Source organism: Haemaphysalis longicornis, unplaced genomic scaffold (assembly GCF_048455015.1).
Source record: "Haemaphysalis longicornis isolate Haplotype H1 unplaced genomic scaffold, Haemaphysalis longicornis Haplotype H1 scaffold_5, whole genome shotgun sequence".
Taxonomy (NCBI): domain Eukaryota; kingdom Metazoa; phylum Arthropoda; class Arachnida; order Ixodida; family Ixodidae; genus Haemaphysalis; species Haemaphysalis longicornis.
The window spans coordinates 206,186,998-206,210,968 of record NW_027526385.1 but is presented as its reverse complement, the minus strand read 5'-3'; the positions used below and the strand labels follow the sequence as shown (position 1 = coordinate 206,210,968).

General features: G+C 46.7%; 1 non-coding gene across 1 annotated transcript; it reads left to right on the top strand.

The window, feature by feature from the left end:
* Positions 1 to 18,339: 18,339 nt before the first annotated feature.
* On the top strand, positions 18,340 to 18,412 carry Trnas-gga (transfer RNA serine (anticodon GGA)). The gene has a single exon. It is a non-coding gene; the product is annotated as a tRNA-Ser (tRNA).
* The last annotated feature ends 5,559 nt before the right edge of the window (positions 18,413 to 23,971 follow it).

Here is a 23,971-nt window from a genome sequence, read left to right as displayed (position 1 = left end):
AACTTTCCTTGCTTTAGAGCCTTCAGCCAATCTGTAGCCAGAAGCACCGTCCTACATTTTTGTGGCGTTCGAATGAAAACTAGCGGCAAGGTTACTACCTGTCGATGGTGTTGCGCAAGTGCCTGCACCCTCCCCACTGTCTCAAGACAAGGCCCCTGTTTTTTTGTAACCTCATACGACAGACTTCAATGGCTAGGCCTTGTCAATACTCACACAAAAACGCTCTTAAGTGCAACCGAAATAATTGCCCTCATAACAATTTACATTTTCACATTTGCAGCTGCCACTTTAACGTCCACAGTAATACTAGGGTGAGCACGGCGACTGGCAAATATCTTATGCAGCCCAATGCGCCCTCACATTTATTCGTCTATGGGTTTTCATTCACGACGTCGAGTGCGCGCACCGCCTGCTTCGTTGGCGCCTTAGAGATATTCGCAGTTTCCCCACCTGGTTCCGTAGAGGCAGTTGCATTTCCGGCACGCGCAGGATCTTCTATCGTGAGTTGATCCGACGCAGCAAAAATGTCAGTCACCCCAGTGCGTTTTTCTATTCATCAACCACTGCTTCTAGCTTAGCTGAAGCTCTTGCTGGGATTTACACTTACGTCAGACGTCCAAGAACCTTCAATACCTCTGGGTGCCTACCAGCTGGTTGAATGTTTTCATGTCTTGGGGGGAACTAGTTCTATACTTTTGACAATGTCCTATGTAGTGGCAAGTACAATGTGCTTTCTTGAGAGTTCCACTTGGGTAGGTTTGTCTTATCCAGACACAAAACGTTCCTGCCACGCTTCTTAGTTGCATTTGTTACATGTAAAGCATACTTCCAGGAAACGACTAAACTAGAAGCGCACATCACACCACAAAATTGATACGGCATACGGCGATCAGATCCTGGCATGGGCTATTTGCTTTGAGGAATTGAAAGTACTAGCGTTGTTCCCGTCACTTATGCCACACGAACGTCAGGACATCGAGATACACGTAGGGTGACAAAGCAGATGAGCATTTGAGGACCGCTTTATACACAGAGTAAAAATACAATGTTCCAAGGAAACCTAAATGGCTGCTTCATTGCAAACTTCTATCTATCTGACGAGTGAAGGTACCTTTATTAGCGAGCAGAGCGTAAAAAGAAGCAGACCAAGACAGGTAGCGAGGTGTGCATGCGATGTGGTGTCCTTGTATTAAAAAGGGGCTGCTTACGTGGGAGGTAGTAATCCTCCTGGAAAACGTACTTGGAGCTTGAATGGGGGGTGCGGTTTTTTGTAATGTGTACGTTCCCTATCCTCAGCGTCCCATGAGGCGAGTCGTTTTATTCTTATTAAAGCGGCCAAAGAAAGCAATTACATCCTTCCACCCGTTCGACTTACCTAATAAGTTGCCACCAAGCGCCTTAAACGTCCGCTTTGTTAGGTGCAGAACCCTTTAGGGGCAAGGTTTGTCATCGTAGCGCACCCGCGGCAAAGCTGGCCAGCCACCGCAGTCGAGCTTCCTCCCAAACTGAAACAGAACTACACAGACTCGCGCACCCAAACACACGCTTTGAAAAGATAGATACCCGCTTGCCTTTCGATTCGACCGTATGGCAAAAATCAGGAAAACACCTACTTAAGGTTGGTAACAGCAAACCCGTTCAAAAATTTTGGAACCACTGGCACTTGCCATACACGCCCTCATATTTACTGTGGCATGCCTCTGGCATGCCTTAGTTGCATGCCTTAGCGCCGTGGCTCTGGCGCGCCTCTGTTGACATGGTTCTCGTTTTCAAACATCTGGCATGTTTTGCTTCACTGCCCGACTTTTGGGCCTGTGTTTTTCACCTTTCAAATTCGCTTCTTCTTTGCATGGTTTCTTACTTTGTTGAAGCTCTTTAGAAAAAATTCGTAACAGTGCGGCACACTTCTTCAATTCCGCAATATACGGAAGGATGTTTCAATATATACAAACCGCCGTTGGGGGGCCTCGGTTTATGTTTTTGGTTCGTTACTACTCAGGTCGCATGGTTTGCAACGTTAGCCATGAGTGCATCCAGATTGTTCGAATCTGAGAATGGGCAATATGGGAGGTTACATTTATAAAACCGTAAAGTAACATTAGGAAAATGTTACCCTATTGATGTATACACTTCGGAAAAACCTGATGCACAATCTCTGAAATGAAGCCATCACTTACCCACCTTGTGATTTCAAAAAGAACGAAAAAAACTACCCTAAATACAGCCACAACCTGCTTATTCGAGCACAAAAAATTTGGACCCACGGGTAATATTTCATACGGTTGGTCGTCCTAAAAGACCTGGGAAATGGTACAAAATAACTTATTTTTGTAGTAACGCCAATAAAGTTGGCTGCTATTAACCAGCTTTAAAAAGCAATTGTACTCAGGCTTGAGAGATATATTGCGTGACGAGAAAAAACGTTAATTGAACAGGGCCGAAACAGTTAAAAATACGTGCACGAACCAAGGCGACTAACAAAGAAAAGGCTGTAAAAAAGATAGTGCATGTCACAATCAGGAATATATTTAGGTTCACGAACGTGCCTGCTCAAGAAAGCGAAAGCTAGTGAAAGCAGTTTGGAGTGTAAGCAAAAGTAGCGAGTAGTTCAAATTCGATTGCTACGAAATGAGAACCAAAATTACAAGTGAAGTGGGAAGTACACTTCAAGCCTTCTTCAGAAATGGCTACAAAAGACAGCATATGCGGGAGACCAAGCGTAAATGACTCGATGGGGGTAAATTTTGCCCTCTTCCGGAATGTACAAGAGGGTCGGTAAATGATAGCTAAATAAAAGAAACACACTATTTAACAACATTTGGAAAAAATATTTTCCTATATTAGGAAGCTGGATACAACGAACACAAGCAAACATTTTATAGAAAATTTTTAAAGGCTTGCAATACATTAGGTTTCTCTAGTTGGAATAAAATCCCTGCACCTTTTTGTACCACTATTTTTAAAACAATATAGAGACATAGAAGCACAATAAACTTTAGTTGCCAAAATACTGCGGAGGTCGTAGCGTTATTTTTGTGGCTCCATACGCCAACAGTGTCTTATCATGTGATAAAAGAATAAAAACTATAACAGCAGCATTCCAAAGGGCACTCGGAACCATCGCGTGTGCTGTGTGATAGGCAAATTCTTAGTTCAATTTGAATTTTTTCAAAAACGTGATAATGCACACATTTTCACATGCCACACGTATACCATAAAGCAACATTGTTATTTCTTTCCTACGGCTCCTTAAGCTACCAGAAAAATCATATCTCAGACGTAACTACGTTACCGTCTAAATATTCACCTACGACATTAAAACGTTCTACCCCTCTACCTAATCTCCTCATCTACTACATGTCATAACAAATGTAGGAAAAATGAACAGCTTCATTTGTGCTCTCTCTGAAACACTGTGTGAGTTTCTGACTTTGCTTTGTTCCTTAGGTTATCCTGAGAAGAACAATTTGTCTATCCGAAGAAATCAAGCCAGAATTTTGATTTTATGATTTATGCATAGTGAGCTATTTTTCTCAGGTGCTGCACCATACATTATCTTTCTTGTTTTCGACAAAAGGCGACATCTGAATACTTTAGCTAATCTAGCGATTTAATTCGTCGTTGGTTGCCCCTTTATGTTCTTACAAGGTGTTGCACTGGGCGCGATGTTATTCTCGGTATTTGGCAACAAGATTTCGGGGTAGTTCAGGTACTATTTACCAAAATTTTTTATAGAGACTTGCAAACAAGAATAAAACACGAGAGGTTGCTGATTTTATTGTAAATATAATGAAAAACCCTGTCATCATTCCGCAGCACTATCCCTTTAAATCACCTAAGCTTCACACTAATGAGGATTCCGCAAGAATACGTTTCAGGATAAGTTTCATAATAAAACTATTTATAATATGTTTGTGCGTAGATTGGCTTAGTGAAACGCTTGTTGTAGCCTATGTGGGGAAGTTGTCGTGGTAAAAGTTTCTTAGACATTGTAGGGAAGTTAAAGTATTGATCATGCTTTCTACTGCACAAACAATGGCAAACGGATACAAATAACGCGGAGGTTGCTAACTTTTGCAATGCCAAAGAAAGTAGTCGTACGCTAGCGGGAAAAAGAAGGTAATCTTTTCCGAAAACTTACTTTTAGTGCACGCTGAAATCGCGACGTATACGTTTTGTTTTAGTAACTTTCCAAGCATCGTACATCAAGAAACGGTAACCTTCACTCAGCTTTTTTCGTTATGCTCATTGCAGCAGGCAGATCAAAGTATCGTAATTGAAGGGAATGCATTCACAAGACAAGAATACAAAGAACCTGAAATATGCTTGAGGAGTAACGCAATTGTATAGTTTTCAGTGCTTACCGCAGCAAAAATCATACTTTCATTTTTTCTATCGTAAGAGAGACCCTGAAAAGTTTTCACTTTGCTAAAATTTGTAAATTGTCTAACGCCTTTTTTTTATAATTATGTCAAACAGATTGTCAATGTAAAGAAATATTCATAATATGATTTGCTTTGAATTCTATTCTCGAATGACAATATATTATTAAGAACATAATTTTCTTGTCAAGACAGCTCAACTTGTCAAGTTTTCCCATAGGCACTAACCTCTCCTTCAGTCATTTTATGTTCGATTTAACGCATTTCCCCCTTGGAATTATGAAGCGGCTACAGAAGCGGGGAAAATGTGGCGGGCACAGAGGGGGGCGACTTAAGGCGGGAACAGAGGTAGGGGCTTTTGGTCAAATTTACACGGATTAATTATCCTGTGTGTTCTCCACCTTTACATGATAACAGCGCCTCCGTCGCTGTAAGCCGATAGCGCAGCGTGTGAACGAGGCATCGGTGGTGGCGACGGGAAAACCAACTGTGACGAAATCATCGGCGGTTTCGAGGAGGAGCCTCTTAGCGGCGCCGAGTTAATCGGATTTACTAGAATGAAAACTGGTGAGTTGGTCATATACTGATTTTCATTAACAGGGCATATGTACTCCTACCTTTAGAGCATATATATAAAAGGTGTTTTTTCTAATAAATGCAGCATGTTGTAGGGTTTTAAGGGTTCATTTTGGTTGTGGCGTACTTTGATGCTCTGTAAATTTTCTTGAATATTGATTTAGGAGAGAACTGTACGCTTGACATACCCTCCAAGGGTAAGAATGGAATTTTACATATTGTATGACATCTTCATTTGCACGCCGGCATAAACGAACAGTGTAAGTTTCTGAAAAGGGCGAAGGAGGGATCACCATTTTGTAGCCTAATAATATATATAGCATCTGCAAATGAGGACAAAATACCAGATATAGCAAGTCAGCAAATCAAAATAAACATCACGGTTCTCTTTGTCTATCAACTATGTTGGGTGAACACGAAGCGTTCTTGTTACGAGGTCATCGAGAGGAAGCTCTGCATGCTTTCGTTGGCTTGACTGGGGCCTCGAAGCTGAATGGAGCTTGAGAATAACTACCGCCGATACATCCGCCTCAGTCTTGTTATCCCCACCAGCCCCCGAGCGGTGAAAAATTGCCGTGATGCGGGCACCTGCCCATTCAGATGCAGGTCTTGTAGACGGGGCAGCGGCACATCGTGCGTCTACTGACGCAGGCGAAGTTGTTGTGCTCGTGCAGTGGTTTCGTAGCCGGCCAAACTAGCACATGGGAGTGCTGCTCACTATATTCCAGGAGCGCATGGATGTTGCCGAATTGATCCGCCTGTGGCTGCCACGACCAGACACCAGGAAGAATCTGTGGATCACCATTGCCCTCCGCGGGTTGACAAAAAACAGACTTACTATACAAGGCCATCCGCCACGACGCAGCCGCCATTCTCACGAACTCAAGGCCTGCCGTCCTGTGGCTGCACGCGGCCGACGAGCCCACGGACTGCAGCGGCTAACCGGCGTGTTAAAAAAGCAAATGTACATATAGTGGAGGGGATGGCTTCAGGCCACAGCGGGAATGAAAGAAGGAAACAGGAGATAAGAAGGACTCAATTGTACCCGAACGTGAGGGAGTCTTGACAGAACCGCCACAATGTGAATAAGGTCTCTTTGATACGCCCCTTCTGATGGATTCAGTCCTCTAAGGCAAGAACCCGAACAGGACGATGTGTCAAGTGTGCTGTGAAAGGGAGCGCGGCGTTGCAGATAAGCTGTACACATGGTCGTCCGAGTTTCCGACCTGCATCTTCATTAAAAGGTGGGCCACATTGGCATTTAGGGCAACGATGGCACCCATTCTAGATCTAGGGAGTCTTACCAAGAGGGCCTCCCCCAGTTTCCGGGTCATCAACGCATTCGACGAGGCCCGTATCGTCCTAGCCCGCATACTGCAGACGATGCACAGCTCCCCTCGAGTTGTGGGTGGCCTGTCGCCGTGACTGCCGCTGGCACGCATCATTGGGGACGCCGCTTCAAACTGCTTCGCGTTCGGCTCGACTGCTCCAAAACGGCTTGGCGCGCACACCGATATTGGCGCAAGGACTCTCCTGCATGCCCGGATGCTTGGGAACCAGAGAAGCTGGAGCAACTACTCTGTATCTGCCCCACCAAGCGCCGCCGAAACCAGAGCTCTGCCGAGCCCTCCCGCATCAACGCTTCCACAGCGCAGGCATGCAGGACCTTCAGTTACCAAAGGGGCCTGTGACTACACAGCGGCAAGCCTTCGCCCATCTGCTCCATTATTTGGAGATATCCGGGCCTTGGCTGTAGCCCGGACTGCAGTGTTATTAACTGATGTTTCCTGACTTCCAACCATATCTCGTATTCTTAATCGTATCTTTATATCTTCCGCTATTTCTCTCTTTACTTTATCGTTTCACACGCAACCTACTACCACAGCCCAATGGGTTGCATGCAGGCAAAGTCCCGTTCGAGAGCTTAAGATGCCTTAAGAGAGCTTAAGAGAGCTTAAGATGGCATAAGGTGCTATAGGGAGCTTAGGATGGTTCAACGCTGGTCGACCACTCTCGACGTGTCGTAGACAATCGCGTCATGGTCTGCGAGTTAAAAAGACGATCCCCTTCACCCCGAGAAGTCGTAGTGGCGCTGGCTACCACCTCCAAGCACTTGAAAAAATTACATTGACATAAATGCCCCCGAAAGTGGAGGGGAAAAATAGCCCCGCCGGTAGTGTAATGGTTATCGCACCAGACCGGTATTCTGAAGGTCATGGGTTGGGATCCCCCCTTGCAGGCATTTTTTCTCCACTTTCTTTCTTTTTAAATTCTTTATCTGTTTCTGCAACCTACCATTACCTCCCCTTTGCTTTCAGAAGTTTTCTTGAACACCAACCCTTATTTCTGTCTTATTTTCAACGACCCCCCATTTTGTATTCTGATTCGCTACATGCATAGCGAGGGCCTGTGTTCTTGCAGTCTTGGTGCCATAGGGAGCTTAAGAGGGTTCTACGCTGGTCAACCACTCTCGACATGTCGCTGAGAATCGAGTCATGCTCCGGTGGTTAAAAAGAAGGTCCCCTTCACCCCGAGAAGTCGGAGTGGCGCTGACTACTACCCCCAAGCACAGGAAAGAATTACTTTGACAGAAATACCTCAGAAAGTTGAGGGGGAAAATAGCCCCGCCGGTAGCGTAGTGGTTATCGTACCAGACCGGTATTCTGGAGGTCGTGGGCTCGGATCCCCCCTGTCGGGCATTTTTTCTCCACTTTCTTTCTTTCTAATTTTTTATCTGTTTCTCTGACCTACCATATCCTCCCTTAACTTTCCGAGGCTTTCTCGGCTGCCAAAACTTATTTCTGTCTTATTTTCAACGAGCCCCTCATTTCCTATTCTGATTCGCTACATGCATAGCGAGGGCCTCTGTTCTGGTAGTCTTGGTGCCATAGGGAGCTAAATATGGTTCAAAGCTGGTCGCCCACTCTCGACATGTCGTAGACAATCGCGTCACGGCACGGTGGTTAAAAAGAAGGTACCCTTCACCCCGAGAAGTCGGAGTGGCGCTGCTACCACCCCCAAGCACAGGAAAAAATTACATTGACGTAAATACCCCAGAAAGTGGAGGGGGAAAATAGCCCCGCCGGTAGCGTAGTGGTTATCGTACCAGACCGGTATTCTGGAGGTCATGGGCTCGGATCCCACCTGGCGGGCATTTTTTCTCCACTTTCTTTCTTTCGAATTTGTTATCTGTTTCTCTGACCTACCATATCCTCCCTTAACTTTCCGAGGCTTTCTTGACTGCCAACCCTTATTTCTGCATTATTTTCAATGAGCCCCTCATTTCCTATTCTGTTTCGCTACATGCATAGCGAGGGCCTCTGTTCTGGCAGTCTTGGTGCCATAGGGAGCAAAAGATGGTTCAAAGCTGGTCGCCCACTCTCGACATGTCGTTGACAATCGCGTCACGGCCCGGTGGATAAAAAGAAGGTCCCCTTCACCCCGAGAAGTCGGAGTGCGCTGGCTACCACCCCCAAGCACAGAAAAAATTCACCCGCATTTCCCCGAAGGGGAGCATGGGGAAGTGCGAATGCACGGGTGAAGCGATGAGGGGGAGTTATGTTGAACTGTGTTGGCATTCGCCCGTTAGTTGCATTTAACACCCCCGCGTGATCAGTGGGGATTCACACACCCCGTTAGTCGTTCTCTGGAACTCTTGGTGAATTAAAGTGTATTTTCGAGGAGATCACACACACAGACAGTATCAGACAGTTCCTCGCAAAGGCCAGGTCGATTTAGCTGTTGTTGATGATGGTGGGAGAGTCTGGCGGTAGGCACGTCATGGAGGGGTTTGCGAGCATGAATTCCACGACCACGATTCCGTCGCCCGAGTACGCGTCCGTGTAGACGGCACTGTACGTCGACTCGTCCCTGACCGGCGAGGTGGACACGGCGTGTGACACGAGGTTCGCGTAGACGTGACCGACGAGGTAGACGCCGCAGTACTCGCCCCGACTTCCGCTGCTGGTGAAGCAGCAGTCGTCGATGGCATCGGTGGCCTGGGGGCAGGCTCGGGGCGGGGCGGCGGGCGCGGTGGCGCGCTGGAGGACAAGGCAAATCGCCCTAAGTGGGTATGTGCTAAAGAAATTAGGAACTCTTCTTGGCCAATCGCCCTAAGTGGGTATGTGGTGCGGATGGACGGACGGCGGTGGACGCGTGATTCAGGGTCGCTTAAGAAGTGCATTCGCACTTAAAAAATTACATTAACACAAATGCCCCAAAAAGTGGAGGCGAAAAATAGCCCCGCCGGTAGCATAGTGGTTATCGCACCAGATCGGTATTCTGGAAGTCGTGGGTTCGGATCCCACCTTACGGGCATTTTTTCTCCACTTTCTTTCTTTTTTATTTTTTTATCTGTTTCTGTGACCTACCATATCCTCCCCATTGCTTTCCGAGGTTTTCTTGACTGCCAACCCTAATTTCTGTCTTGTTTTCAACGAGCCGCTCATTTCCTATTCTGATTCGCTACATGCATAGCGAGGGCTTCTGTTTTGGCAGTCTTAGTGCAATAGCGAGCTTAAGAAGGTTCAACAATGGTCGCCCAATCTCGACATGTCGTATACAATCGCGTCACGGCACGGTGGTTAAAAAGAAGGTCCCCTTCACCCCGAGAAGTCGGAGTGCGCTGGCTACCACCCCCAAGCACAGAAAAAAATTACATTGACCTAAATGACCCAAAAAGTGGATGGGAAAAATAGCCCCCCTGGTGGCGTAGTAGTTATCACACCAGACCGGTGTTCTGGAGGTCGTGGATTCCGATCCCACCTGGCGGGCATTTTCTTCTCCACTTTCTTTCTTTCTAATTTTTTTATTTGTTTCTGTGACCTACCATAACCTCCCCTTTGCTTTCCGAGGCTTTCTTGACTGCCAAACCCTTATTTCTCTCTTTTTTTTCAATGAACCCGTCATCTCCTATTCTGATTCGCTACATGCATAGAGAGGTCCTCTGTTCTGGCAGTCTTGGTGCCATAGGGAGCTTAAGATGGTTCAAAGCTGGTCGCCCACTCTCGACATGTCGTAGACAATCGCGTCACGGCACGCTGGTTAAAAAGAAGGTCCCCTTCACCCCGCGAAGTCGGAATGGCGCTAGCTACTAATCCCAAGCACAGGAAAAAATTAGAGAAATAAATGCCCCTGAAAGTGGAGGGGAAAAATAGCCCCGCCGATAGAGTAGTGGTTATCGCACCAGACCGGTATTCTGGAGGTCGTGGGTTGGGATCCCACCAGGCAGGTATTTTTTCTCTACTTTCTTTCTTTTTAAATTCTTCATCTGTTTCTGTGACCTACCATATCCTCACCTTTGCTTTCCGAAGTTTTCTTGACTGCCAACCCTTATTTCTGTCTTGTTTTCAACGAGCCCCTCATTTCCTATTCTGATTCGCTACCTTCATAGCGAGGGCCTCTGTTCTGGCAGTCGTTGTGCCATAGGGAGCTTAAGAGGTTTCAACAATGGTCAACCACTCTGGACATGTCGTAGACACTCGAGTCACGGGGAGGGGGTTAAAAGGAAGGTCACTTTCACCTCGAGAAGTCGGAGTGGCGCTGGCTACCAATCCCAAGCACGGGAAAAAAATTACGTTGACATAAATGCCCCAGAAAGTGGAGGGGGAAAATAGCCCCTCCGGTAGCGTAGTGGTTATGGCACCAGATTGGTATTCTGGATGTCCTGGGTTCGGATCCCACCTGGCGGGCGTTTTTTCTCCACTTTCTTTCTTTTTAAATTCTTTATCTGTTTCTGTGACCTACCATATCCTCCCCTTTGCTTTCCGAGGTTTTCTTGACTGCCAACCCTTATTTCTGTTTTATTTTCAACGAGCCACTCATTTCCTCTTCTGAATCACAATATGCATTGCGAGGGCCTCTGTTCTGCCAGTGTTGGTGCCATAGGGAGCTTAAGATGGTTCAAAGCTGGTCGCCCACTCTCGACTTGTCGTAGACACTCGAGTCACGGCCCGGGGATAAAAACAAAGCCCCCTTTCACCCTGAGAAGTCGGAGTGGCGCTGGCTACCAAACCCAAGCACAGGAAAAAATTACATTGACAGAAATGCCCCAAAAAGTGGTTGGGAAAAATTGCCCACCGGTGGCGTAGTGGTTATCACACCAGACCGGTATTCTGGAGGTCGTGGGTTGGGATCCCACCTGGCAGGCATTTTTTCTCCACTTTCTTTCTTTTTAAATTCTTCATCTGTTTCTGTGACCTACCATATCCTCCCCTTTGCTTTCCGAGGTTTTCTTGACTGCCAACCCTTATTTCTGTCTTGTTTTCAACGAGCCCCTCATTTCCTATTCTGATTCGCTACATGCATAGCGAGGGCCTCTGTTCTGGCAGTCTTTGTGCCATAGGGAGCTTAAGAGGTTTCAACAATGGTCAACCACTCTCGACATGTCGTTGACACTCGAGTAACGGCCCGGGGTAAAAACAAAGCCCCTTTTCACCGCGAGAAGTCGGAGTGGCGCGGGCTACCACCCCCAAGCACAGAAAAAAATTAATTGACATAAATGCCGCAGAAAGTGGAGGGGAAAAATAGCTCCGCCGGTAGTGTAGTGGTCATCGCACCAGATCAGTATTCTGGAGGTCGTGAATTCGGATCCCACCTTGCGGGCATTTTTTCTCCACTTTCTTTCTTTCTAAATTCTTTATCTGTTTCTGTGACCTACCATTACCTCCATTTTGCTTTCCGACGTTTTCTTGACTGCCAAACCCTTATTCCTGTCTTATTTTCAATGAGCCCCTCATTTCCTATTCTGATTCGCTACATGCATAGCGAGGGCCTCTATTCTGGCAGTCTTGGTGCCATAGGGAGCTTAAGAAGGTTCAAAGCTGGTCGCCCACTCTCGACATGTCGAAGACAATCGCGTCACGGCACGGTGGTTAAAAAGAAGGCCCCCTTCACCCCAAGAAGTCGGAGTGGCGATGCTACCACTCCGAAGCACCGGAAAAAATACATTGACATAAATACCCCAGAAAGTGGAGTGGGAAAACAGCCCCGCTGGTAGCGTAATGGTTATCGCACCAGATCGGTATTCTGGAAGTCGTGGGTTCGGATCCCACCTTGCGGGCATTTTTTCTCCACTTTCTTTCTTTTTTATTTTTTTGGCTGTTTCTGTGACCTACCATATCCTGCCCTTTGCTTTCCGAGGTTTTCTTGACTGCCAACCCTTATTTCTGTCTTATTTTCAACGAGCCACTCATTTCCTATTCTGAATCACAATATGCATTGCGAGGGCCTCTTTTCTGCCAGTCTTGGGGCCATAGGGAGCTTAAGAGGGTTTAACACTGGTCAACCACTCTCGACATGTCGTAGACGCTCGAGTCACGGCCCGGGGGTTAAAAAGAAGTTCCCATTCACCCCGAGAAGTCGGAGTGGCGCTGGTTACCACTTTCAAGCACAGAAAAAAAATTACTTTAACATAAATGCCCCAAAAAGTGGAGGGGAAAAATAGCCCCGCCGGTAGCATAGTGGTTATCGCACCAGATCGGTATTCTGGAGGTCGTGGGCTCGGATCCAACCTGGCGGGCATTTTTTTCCACTTTCTTTCTTTTTAAATTCTTTATCTGTTTCTGTGACCTACCATATCTTCCCCTTTGCTTTCCGAGGTTTTCTTGACTGCCAAACCCTTATTTCTCTCTTATTTTCAATGAGCCCCTCATCTCCTATTCGCATTCGCTACATGCATAGCGAGGGCCTCTGTTCTGGCAGTCTTGGTGCCATAGGGAGCTTAAGATGGTTCAAAGCTGGTCGCCCACTCTCGACATGTCGTAGACAATCGCGTCACGGCACGGTGGTTAAAAAGAAGGTCCCCTTCATCCCGAGAAGTCGGAGTGGCGCTGCTACCACCCCTAAGCAAAGGAAAAAATTACATTGACGTAAATACCCCAGAAAGTGGAGGGGGAAAATAGCCCCGCCGGTAGCGTAGTGGTTATCGTACCAGACAGGTATTCTGGAGGTTGTGGGATCGGATCCCACCTGGCGGGCACTTTTTCTCCACTTTCTTTCTTTCTAATTTTTATCTGTTTCTCTGACCTACCATATCCTCCCTTAACTTTCCGAGACTTTCTTGACTGCCAACCCTTATTTCTGCATTATTTTCAATGAGCCCATCATTTCCTATTCCGTTTCGCTACATGCATAGCGACGGCTTCTGTTTTGGCAGTCTTAGTGCAATAGCGAGCTTAAGAAGGTTCAACAATGGTCGCCCAATCTCGACATGTCGTATACAATCGCGTCACGGCACGGTGGTTAAAAAGAAGGTCCCCTTCACTCCGAGAAGTCGGAGTGCGCTGGCTACCACCCCCAAGCACAGAAAAAAAATTACATTGACCTAAATGACCGAAAAAGTGGATTGGAAAAATAGCCCCCCTGGTGGCGTAGTAGTTATCACACCAGACCGGTATTCTGGAGGTCGTGGATTCCGATCCCACCTGGCGGGCATTTTCTTCTCCACTTTCTTTCTTTCTAATTTTTTTATTTGTTTCTGTGACCTACCATAACCTCCCCTTTGCTTTCCGAGGCTTTCTTGACTGCCAAACCCTTATTTCTCTCTTTTTTTTCAATGAACCCGTCATCTCCTATTCTGATTCGCTACATGCATAGCGAGGTCCTCTGTTCTGGCAGTCTTGGTGCCATAGGGAGCTTAAGATGGTTCAAAGCTGGTCGCCCACTCTCGACATGTCGTAGACAATCGCGTCACGGCACGCTGGTTAAAAAGAAGGTCCCCTTCACCCCGCGAAGTCGGAATGGCGCTAGCTACTAATCCCAAGCACAGGAAAAAATTAGAGAAATAAATGCCCCTGAAAGTGGAGGGGAAAAATAGCCCCGCCGATAGAGTAGTGGTTATCGCACCAGACCGGTATTCTGGAGGTCGTGGGTTGGGATCCCACCAGGCAGGTATTTTTTCTCTACTTTCTTTCTTTTTAAATTCTTCATCTGTTTCTGTGACCTACCATATCCTCACCTTTGCTTTCCGAGGTTTTCTTGACTGCCAACCCTTATTTCTGTCTTGTTTTCAACGAGCCCCTCATTTCCTATTCTGATTCGCTACCTTCATAGCGAGGGCCTCTGTTCTGGCAGTCGTTGTGCCATAGGGAGCTTAAGAGGTTTCAACAATGGTCAACCACTCTGGACATGTCGTAGACACTCGAGTCACGGGGAGGGGGTTAAAAGGAAGGTCACTTTCACCTCGAGAAGTCGGAGTGGCGCTGGCTACCAATCCCAAGCACGGGAAAAAAATTACGTTGACATAAATGCCCCAGAAAGTGGAGGGGGAAAATAGCCCCTCCGGTAGCGTAGTGGTTATGGCACCAGATTGGTATTCTGGATGTCCTGGGTTCGGATCCCACCTGGCGGGCGTTTTTTCTCCACTTTCTTTCTTTTTAAATTCTTTATCTGTTTCTGTGACCTACCATATCCTCCCCTTTGCTTTCCGAGGTTTTCTTGACTGCCAACCCTTATTTCTGTTTTATTTTCAACGAGCCACTCATTTCCTCTTCTGAATCACAATATGCATTGCGAGGGCCTCTGTTCTGCCAGTGTTGGTGCCATAGGGAGCTTAAGATGGTTCAAAGCTGGTCGCCCACTCTCGACTTGTCGTAGACACTCGAGTCACGGCCCGGGTATAAAAACAAAGACCCCTTTCACCCCGAGAAGTCGGAGTGGCGCTGGCTACCAAACCCAAGCACAGGAAAAAATTACATTGACAGAAATGCCCCAAAAAGTGGTTGGGAAAAATTGCCCCACTGGTGGCGTAGTGGTTATCACACCAGACCGGTATTCTGGAGGTCGTGGGTTGGGATCCCACCTGGCAGGCATTTTTTCTCCACTTTCTTTCTTTTTAAATTCTTCATCTGTTTCTGTGACCTACCATATCCTCCCCATTGCTTTCCGAGGTTTTCTTGACTGCCAACCCTTATTTCTGTCTTGTTTTCAACGAGCCCCTCATTTCCTATTCTGATTCGCTACATGCATAGCGAGGGCCTCTGTTCTGGCAGTCTTTGTGCCATAGGGAGCTTAAGAGGTTTCAACAATGGTCAACCACTCTCGACATGTCGTTGACACTCGAGTAACGGCCCGGGGTAAAAACAAAGCCCCTTTTCACCGCGAGAAGTCGGAGTGGCGCGGGCTACCACCCCCAAGCACAGAAAAACATTAATTGACATAAATGCCGCAGAAAGTGGAGGGGAAAAATAGCTCCGCCGGTAGCGTAGTGGTTATCGCACCAGATCAGTATTCTGGAGGTCGTGGATTCGGATCCCACCTTGCGGGCATTTTTTCTCCACTTTCTTTCTTTCTAAATTCTTTATCTGTTTCTGTGACCTACCATTACCTCCATTTTGCTTTCCGACGTTTTCTTGACTGCCAAACTCTTATTCCTGTCTTATTTTCAATGAGCCCCTCATTTCCTATTCTGATTCGCTACATGCATAGCGAGGGCCTCTATTCTGGCAGTCTTGGTGCCATAGGGAGCTTAAGATGATTCAAAGCTGGTCACCCACTCTCGACATGTCGAAGACAATCGCGTCACGGCACGGTGGTTAAAAAGAAGGCCACCTTCACCCCAAGAAGTCGGAGTGGCGATGCTACCACTCCGAAGCACCGGAAAAAATACATTGACATAAATACCCCAGAAAGTGGAGTGGGAAAACAGCCCCGCTGGTAGCGTAATGGTTATCGCACCGGATCGGTATTCTGGAAGTCGTGGGTTCGGATCCCACCTTGCGGGCATTTTTTCTCCACTTTCTTTCTTTTTTATTTTTTTGTCTGTTTCTGTGACCTACCATATCCTGCCCTTTGCTTTCCGAGGTTTTCTTGACTGCCAACCCTTATTTCTGTCTTATTTTCAACGAGCCACTCATTTCCTATTCTGAATCACAATATGCATTGCGAGGGCCTCTTTTCTGCCAGTCTTTGTGCCATAGGGAGCTTAAGAGGTTTCAACAATGGTCGACCACTCTCGACATGTCGTAGACACTCGAGTAACACCCCGGGGGTAAAAACAAAGCTCCTTTTCACCCCGAGAAGTAGGAGTGGCGCTGGCTACAAATCCCAAGCACAGGAAAAAATTACATTGAAATAAATGCCCCAGAAAGAGGAGGGGAAAATTAGCCCCGCCGGTAGCGTCGTGGTTGTCATACCAGATCGGTATTCCGTAGGTCGTGGGCTCGGATCCCACCTGGCGGGCATTTTTTCTCCACTTTCTTTCTTTTTAAATTCTTTATCTGTTTCTGTGACCTACCATAACCTCCCCTTTGCTTTCCGAGGTTTTCTTGACTGCCAAACCCTTATTGCTGTCTTATTTTCAATGAGCCCCTCATCTCCTATTCTGTTTCGCTACAGGCATAGCGAGGTCCTCTGTTCTGGCAGTCTTGGTGCCATAGGGAGCTTAAGATGGTTCAAAGCTGGTCGCCCACTCTCGACATGTCGTAGGCAATCGCGTCACGGCACGGTGGGTAAAAAGAAGGTCCCCATCACCCCGAGAAGTCGGAGTGGCGCTGCTACCGCCCCCAAGCACAGGAAAAAATTACATTGACGTAAATACCCCAGAAAATGGAGGGGGAAAATAGCCCCGCCGGTAGCCTAGTGGTTATCGTACCAGACCGGTATTCTGGAGGTCGTGGGCTCGGATCCCACCTGGCGGGCATTTTTTCTCCACTTTCTTTCTTTCTAATTTTTTATCTGTTTCTCTGACCTACCATATCCTCCCCTTTGCTTTCCGAGGTTTTTTTCACTGCCAACCCTAATTTCTGTCTTGTTTTCAACGATCCCCTCATTTCCTATTCTGATTCGCTACATGCATAGCGAGGGCCTCTGTTCTGGCAGTCTTTGTGCAATAGCGAGCTTAAGAGGGTTCAACAATGGTCGACCACATTTGAAATGTTGTAGACACTCGAGTCATGGCCCGGGGGTTAAAAAGAGGGTCCCCTTCACCCCGAAAAGTCGGAGTGGCGCTGTCTACCAATCCCAAGCACACAAAAAAATTACATTGACATAAATGCCCCAGAAAGTGGTGGAGAAAAATAGCCCCGCCGGTAGGGTAGTGGTTATTGCACCAGATCGGTATTATGAAGGTCGTGGGTTCGGATCCCACCTGGCAGGGAATTTTTTCTCCACTTTCTTTTTAAATTCTTTATCATTTTCTCTGACCTATCATAACCTTCCCTTTGCCTTCCGAGATTTTCTTGACTGCCAACCCTTAATTCTGTCTTATTTTCAACGAGCCCCTCATTTCCTAATGTGATTCAGTACATGCATAGCGAGGGCCTCTGTTCTGGCAGTCTTTGTGCCATAGGGAGCTTTAGAGAGTTCAACAATGGTGGACCACTCTCGACATGTTGTAGACACTCGAGTCACGGCCCGGGGGTTAAAAAAAACGTCCCCTTCACCACAGAGAAGTCGGAGTGGCGCTGGCTACCAATCTCAAGCACAGAAAAAAATTACATTAAAATAAATGCCCCAAAAAGTGGATGGCAAAAATAGCCACGCCGGTAGCGTAGTGGTAATCGCACCATTCCGGTATTCTGGAGGTCGTGGGTTTGGATCCCACCTGGCGGGCATTTTTCATCCACTTTCTAAATTCTTTATCTGTTTCTTTGACCTATCATATCCTTCCGTTTGCTTTCCGAGGTTTTCTTGACTGCCAACCCTTATATCTGTCTTATTTTCAATGAGCCCCTCATTTCCTATTCTGATTCGGTACATGCATAGCGAGGGCCTCTGTTCTGGCAGTCTTGGTGCCATAGGGAGCTTTAGAGGGTTCAACGCTGGTGGACCACTCTCGACATGTTGTAGACACTCGAGTCTCGGCCCGGGGGTAAAAACAAAGCCCCTTTTCACCCCGATATGTTGGTGTGGCGGTAGCTACCAATCCCAAGCACAGGAAAAAATTACAGACATAAATGCCCCAGAGAGTGGAGGGGAAAAATAGCCCCGCCGGTAGCGTAGTGGTTATCGCACCAGACCGGTATTCTGGAGGTCGTGGATTGGGATCCCACATGGCAGGCATTTTTTCTCCACTTTCTTTTTAAATTCTTCATCTGTTTCTGTGACCTACCATATCCTCCCCTTAGCTTTCCGAGGTTTTCTTGACTGCCAAACCCTTATTTCTGTCTTATTATCAATGTCTTACTTTCATTTCCTATTCTGATTCGGTATATGCATAGCGAGGGCCTCTGTTCTGGCAGTCTTGGTGCCATAGGGAGCTTTAGAGGGTTCAACGCTGGTGGACCACTCTCGACATGTTGTAGACACTCGAGTCACGTCCCGGGGGTAAAAACAAGGCCCCCTTTTAACCCGAAAACTCGGAGTGGCGCTAACTACCACCCCCAAGCACAGGAAAAAATAACATTGACATAAATGCCCCAAAAAGTGGATGGGAAAAATAGCCCCGCCGGTAGCGTAGTGGTCATTGCACCAGATCGGAATTCTGGAGGTCGTGGGTTCGGATCCCACCTGGCGGGCATTCTTTCTCCACTTTCTTTCTTTCTAAATTTTTTTTATTTATTTTTTTCTGTGACCTACCATTACCTCCCCTTTGCTTTCCGAGGTTTTCTTGACTGCCAAACCCTTATTTCTGTCTTATTTTCAATGAGTCCCTCATTTCCTATTCTGATTCGGTATATGAATAGGGAGGGCCTCTGTTCTGGCTGTCTTGGTGCCATAGGGAGCTTAACAGGGTTCTACGCTGGTCAAACAGTCTCGACATGTCGTTGACAATCGAGTCACGGCACGGTGGTTAAAAAGAAGGTCCCCTTCACCCCGAGAAGTCGAAGTGGCGCTGCTACCACCCCCAAGCATACGAAAAAATTACATTGACATAAATACCCAAGGAAGTGGAGGGGCAAAATAGCCGCGCCTGTAGTGTAGTGGGTAGCGCCCCAGACCGGCCATCTGGAGGTCGTGGGTTCGGATGCCACCTGGCGGGCATTTTTTTCTCCACTTTCTTTCTTTCAAAAATCTTTATCTGTTTCTGTGACATAACATATCCTCCCCTTTGCGTTCCGAGGTTTTCTTGACTGCCAACCCTTATTTCTGTCTTATTTTCAAGGAGCCCCTCATTTCCTATTTTGATTCGCTACATGCATTCCGAGGGCCTCTGTTCTGGCAGTCTTGGTGCCATAGTGAGCTTAAGAGGGTTCAACGCTGGTCGACCACTCTCGACATGTTATAGACACTCGAGTCACGGCCCGGGGGTTAAAAAGAAGGTCCCCTTAACCCCGAGAAGTCCGAGTGGCGCAGGCTACGAGTGCCAAGCACAGGAAAAAATGACATTGACATAAATGCCCCAAAAAGTTGAGGGGAAAAATCGCCCCGCCGGTAGCGTAGCGGTTATCGCACCAGATCGGTATTCTGGAGGTCGTGGGTTCGGATGCCACCTGGCGGGCATTTTTTTCTCCACTTTCTTTCTTTCAAAATTCTTTATCTTTTTCTGTGACATAACATATCCACCCCTTTGCGTTCCGAGGTTTTCTTGACTGCCAACCCTTATTTCTGTCTTATTTTCAGGGAGCCCCTCATTTCCTATTTTGATTCGCTACATGCATTGCGAGGGCCTCTGTTCTGGGAGTCTTGGTGCCATACTGAGCTTAAGAGGGTTCAACGCTGGTCGACCACTCTCGACATGTGATAGACACTCGAGTCACGGCCCGGGGGTTGAAAAGAAGGTCCCCTTCACCCCGAGAAGTCCGAGTGGCGCAGGCTACGAGTGCCAAGCACAGGAAAAAATGACATTGACATAAATGCCCCAAAAAGTGGAGGGGAAAAATCGCCCCGCCGGTAGCGTAGTGGTTATCGCACCAGATCGGTATTCTGGAGGTCGTGGGTTCGGATCCCACCTTGCGGGCATTTTTTCTCCACTTGTTTTCTTTTTAAATTCTTTATCTGTTTCTTTGACCTACCATATCCTCACCTTTGCTTTCCGAGGGTTTCTTGACTGCCAAACCCTTATTTCTGTCCTATTTTCAATGAGCCCCTCATCTCCTATTCTGATTCGCTACATGCATAGCGAGGGCCTCTGTTCTGGCAGTCTTGGTGCCATAGGGAGCTTAAGATGGTTCAAATCTGGTCGCCCACTCTCGACATGTCGTAGACAATCGCGTCACGGCACGGTGGTTAAAAAGAAGGCCTCCTTCACCCCGAGAAGTCGGAGTTGCGCTGCTACCACCCCCAAGCACAGGAAAACATTACATTGACATAAATATCCAAGAAAGTCGAGGGGGAAAATAGCCTCGCCTGTGGCGCAGCGGTTATCGCACCAGACCGGTATTCTGGATATCGTGGGATCGGATCCCACCTGGCGGGCATTTTTCATCCACTTTATAAATTATTTATCTGTTTCTGTGACCTACCATATCCTTCCCTTTGCTTTCCGAGGTTTTCTTGACTGCCAACGCTTATTTCTGTCTTATTTTCAACGAGCCCCTTAATTCCTATTCTGATTCGCTATATGCATAGCGAGGGCCTCTGTTATGGCAGTCTTGGTGCCATAGGGAGTTTAAGAGGGTTCTACACTGGTCAACCACTCTCAAAATGTTGTAGACACTCGATTCACGGGGAGGGGGTAAAAAGAAGGTCACTTTCACCCCGAGAAGTCGGAGTGGCGCTGGCAACCACCCCCAAGCACAGGAAAAAAATACATTGACATAAATGACCCATAAAGTGGATGGGAAAAATAGATCCCCTGGTGGCGTAGTGGTTATCACAACTGACCGGTATTCTGGAGGTCGTGGATTCCGATCCCACATGGCGGGCATTTTTTCCTCCACTTTCGTTCTTTCTAATTTTTTTATCTGTTTCTCTGACCTACCATATTCTTCCTTAACTTTCCGAGGCTTTCTTGACTGCCAAACCTAATTTCCGTCTTGTTTTCAACGACCCGCTCATTTCCTATCCTGATTCGCTACAGGCACAGTGAGGGCATCTGTTCTGGCAGTCTTTGTGCCATAGGGAGCTTAAGAGAGTTCAACAATGGTCGACCACTCTCGACATGTTGTAGACACTTGAGTCACGTCCCGGGGGTTAAAAAAAGGTCCCCTTCACCACAGAAAAGTCGGAGTGGCGCTGGCTACCAATCTCAAGCACAGGAAAAAATTACATTGACATAAATGCCCCAAAAAGTGTATGGCAAAAATAGCCACGCCAGTAGCGTAGTGGTAATCGCACCAGACCGGTATTCTGGTGGTCGTGGGATCGGATCCCACCTCGCGGGCATTTTTTCTGCCCTTTCTAAATTCTTAATCTGTTTCTGTGACCTCGAATATCCTCCCCTTTGCTCTTCGAGGTTTTCTTGACTGCCAACCCTTATTTGTGCCTTATTTTTAACGAGCCCCTCATTTCCTATTCTGATTCGGTACATGCGTAGCGAGGGCCTTTGTTCTGGCAGTCTTTGTGGCATAGGGAGCTTAAGAGGGTTTAACGCAGGTCGACCACTCTCGACATGTCGTAGACGCTCGAGTAACGGCCCGGGGGTAAAAACAAAGCCCCTTTTCCACCCGAGATGTCGGAGTGGCGCTGGCTACCACCCACAAGCACCGGAAAAAATTTCATTGACCTAAATGCCCCAGAAAGTGGAGGGGAAAATAGCCCCGCCGTAGTGTAGTGGTTATAACACCCAACCAAATTCTGGAGGTCGTGGATTCGGATCCCACCTGGCGGGCATTTTTCCTCCACTTTGTTTCTTTCTAATTTTTTATCTGTTTCTCTGACCTACCATATCCTCCCTTAACTTTCCGAGGCTTTCTTGACTGGCAACACTTATTTCTGTCTTAATTTCAATAAGCCCCTCATTTCCTATTCTGATTCGCTACATGCAGAGCGACGACCTCCAATCTGGCAGTGATGGTGCCATAGGGAGGTTAAGAAGGTTGAACGCTGGTCGACCACTCTCGACATGTTGTAGACACTCGAGTCACGGCCCGGGGGTTAAAAAGAAGTGCCCCTTAACCCCGAGAAGTCCGAGTGGCGCAGGCTACGAGTGCCAAGCACAGGAAAAAATGACATTGACATAAATGCCCCAAAAAGTGCCCCAAAATAGCCCCGCCGGTAGCGTAGCGGTTATCGCACCAGATCGGTATTCTGGAGGTCGTGGGTTCGGATGCCACCTGGCGGGCATTTTTTTCTCCACTTTCTTTCTTTCAAAATTCTTTATCTTTTTCTGTGACATAACATATCCTCCCCTGTGCGTTCTGAGGTTTTCTTGACTGCCAACCCTTATTTCTGTCTTATTTTCAAGGAGCCCCTCATTTCCTATTTTGAATCGCTACATGCATTGCGAGGGCCTCTGTTCTGGGAGTCTTGGTGCCATAGTGAGCTTAAGAGGGTTCAACGCTGGTCGACCACTCTCGACATGTGATAGACACTCGAGTCACGGCCCGGGGGTTAAAAAGAAGGTCCCCTTCACCCCGAGAAGTCCGAGTGGCGCAGGCTACGAGTGCCAAGCACAGGAAAAAATGACATTGACATAAATGCCCCAAAAAGTTGAGGGGAAAAATAGCCCCGCCGGTAGCGTAGCGGTTATCGCACCAGATCGGTATTCTGGAGGTGGTGGGTTCGGATGCCACCTGGCGGGCATTTTTTTCTCCACTTTCTTTCTTTCAAAATTTATCTTTTTCTGTGACATAACATATCCTCCCCTTTGCGTTCCGAGGTTTTCTTGACTGCCAACCCTTATTTCTGTCTTATTTTCAAGGAGCCCCTCATTTCCTATTTTGATTCGCTACATGCATTGCGAGGGCCTCTGTTCTGGGAGTCTTGGTGCCATAGTGAGCTTAAGAGGGTTCAACGCTGGTCGACCACTCTCGACATGTGATAGACACTCGAGTCACGGCCCGGGGGTTAAAAAGAAGGTCCCCTTCACCCCGAGAAGTCCGAGTGGCGCAGGCTACGAGTGCCAAGCGCAGGAAATATGAAATATGAAATATGAACGGCTGTTGCGGGGTCTCGGCGTCATTTCAAAATATTGCATGTTCAAATAACCCCAGTTATATTTAAGGGGACTTTACTGTGTGAATATGAGGCTATTTTTGCCGGTTTGGTGCGAGAATGTAGTAAATAAAAAAATAGTAATAATATTTCAAATGCTTTAAAATTATTTTTGTATGATATAACAATTTAAATTCTATTGTTTTAATATAGTTCCTATTTTAAAATATTGCATTACCAAAAGTTGCTATATAAATTTCGAAAATATTTTATGTATGCTTCAAAGATCTATGACAGAACATTGTTTATCTGTGAAAATGGTATCCAGACATACTGCTCAATGTGCAAGTGCAAGTTGATTAGGCTACGGTGAAAATATAAAATTGTTTTTAGAGCTCCGGGAGTACCATATTTTTTTCTTCAAGTGGGCTAGGACTCAGTGGACAATTTATGAATGAAGTGAGTTGTCTACGATCACATATAGCCCCATCCTGGTAAGGTGCGATTAACAATTTCACTGACTTCAAAACGTCCAATGGTATTAGGAATACTCAAGCTCAAATGCATTTTGTGAACCATATTAGCTTACTAATAGATGGTTTGAGACTAACTCCGGCTTTATAATGTTTTGATCGTGGCATTCTGAAAGTTTATTTGGGTAAATAAAATCGATTTGAATTTTTTTCGGTTAGCTAGTTAAGACCAGAATGTTCTGTAAGCTTGGGGATTGGTGATTCCTTTAGCACTCCTTTATGTTTGAGAAAAATTCAAGCACGATAACCAACCATAGCCTTTATGCAATTAGGAATTTATTGCGGCGGTTAATAATTCGACTACATTGCGACTGGGCCAACTTAGGCCGTGACGGATCCAGAATAATTAAAATTTTTGAATCAATTTTTTTTATTCATAGCCCGTAAATGTGTAAACAGTGATCATGCATTCTGTGGTACAAAAACAGTTAGTTTGTTCTTTATAGCTCCCGCTATCAGTTCTGAATGACGTAGTCGTAATTATGTTTACATCTGAGGAGCATATCGTGCTTCTAAGATATGTGATTTACCTTCAGATATCCACCGTTCAAGATACTCTAATAATTA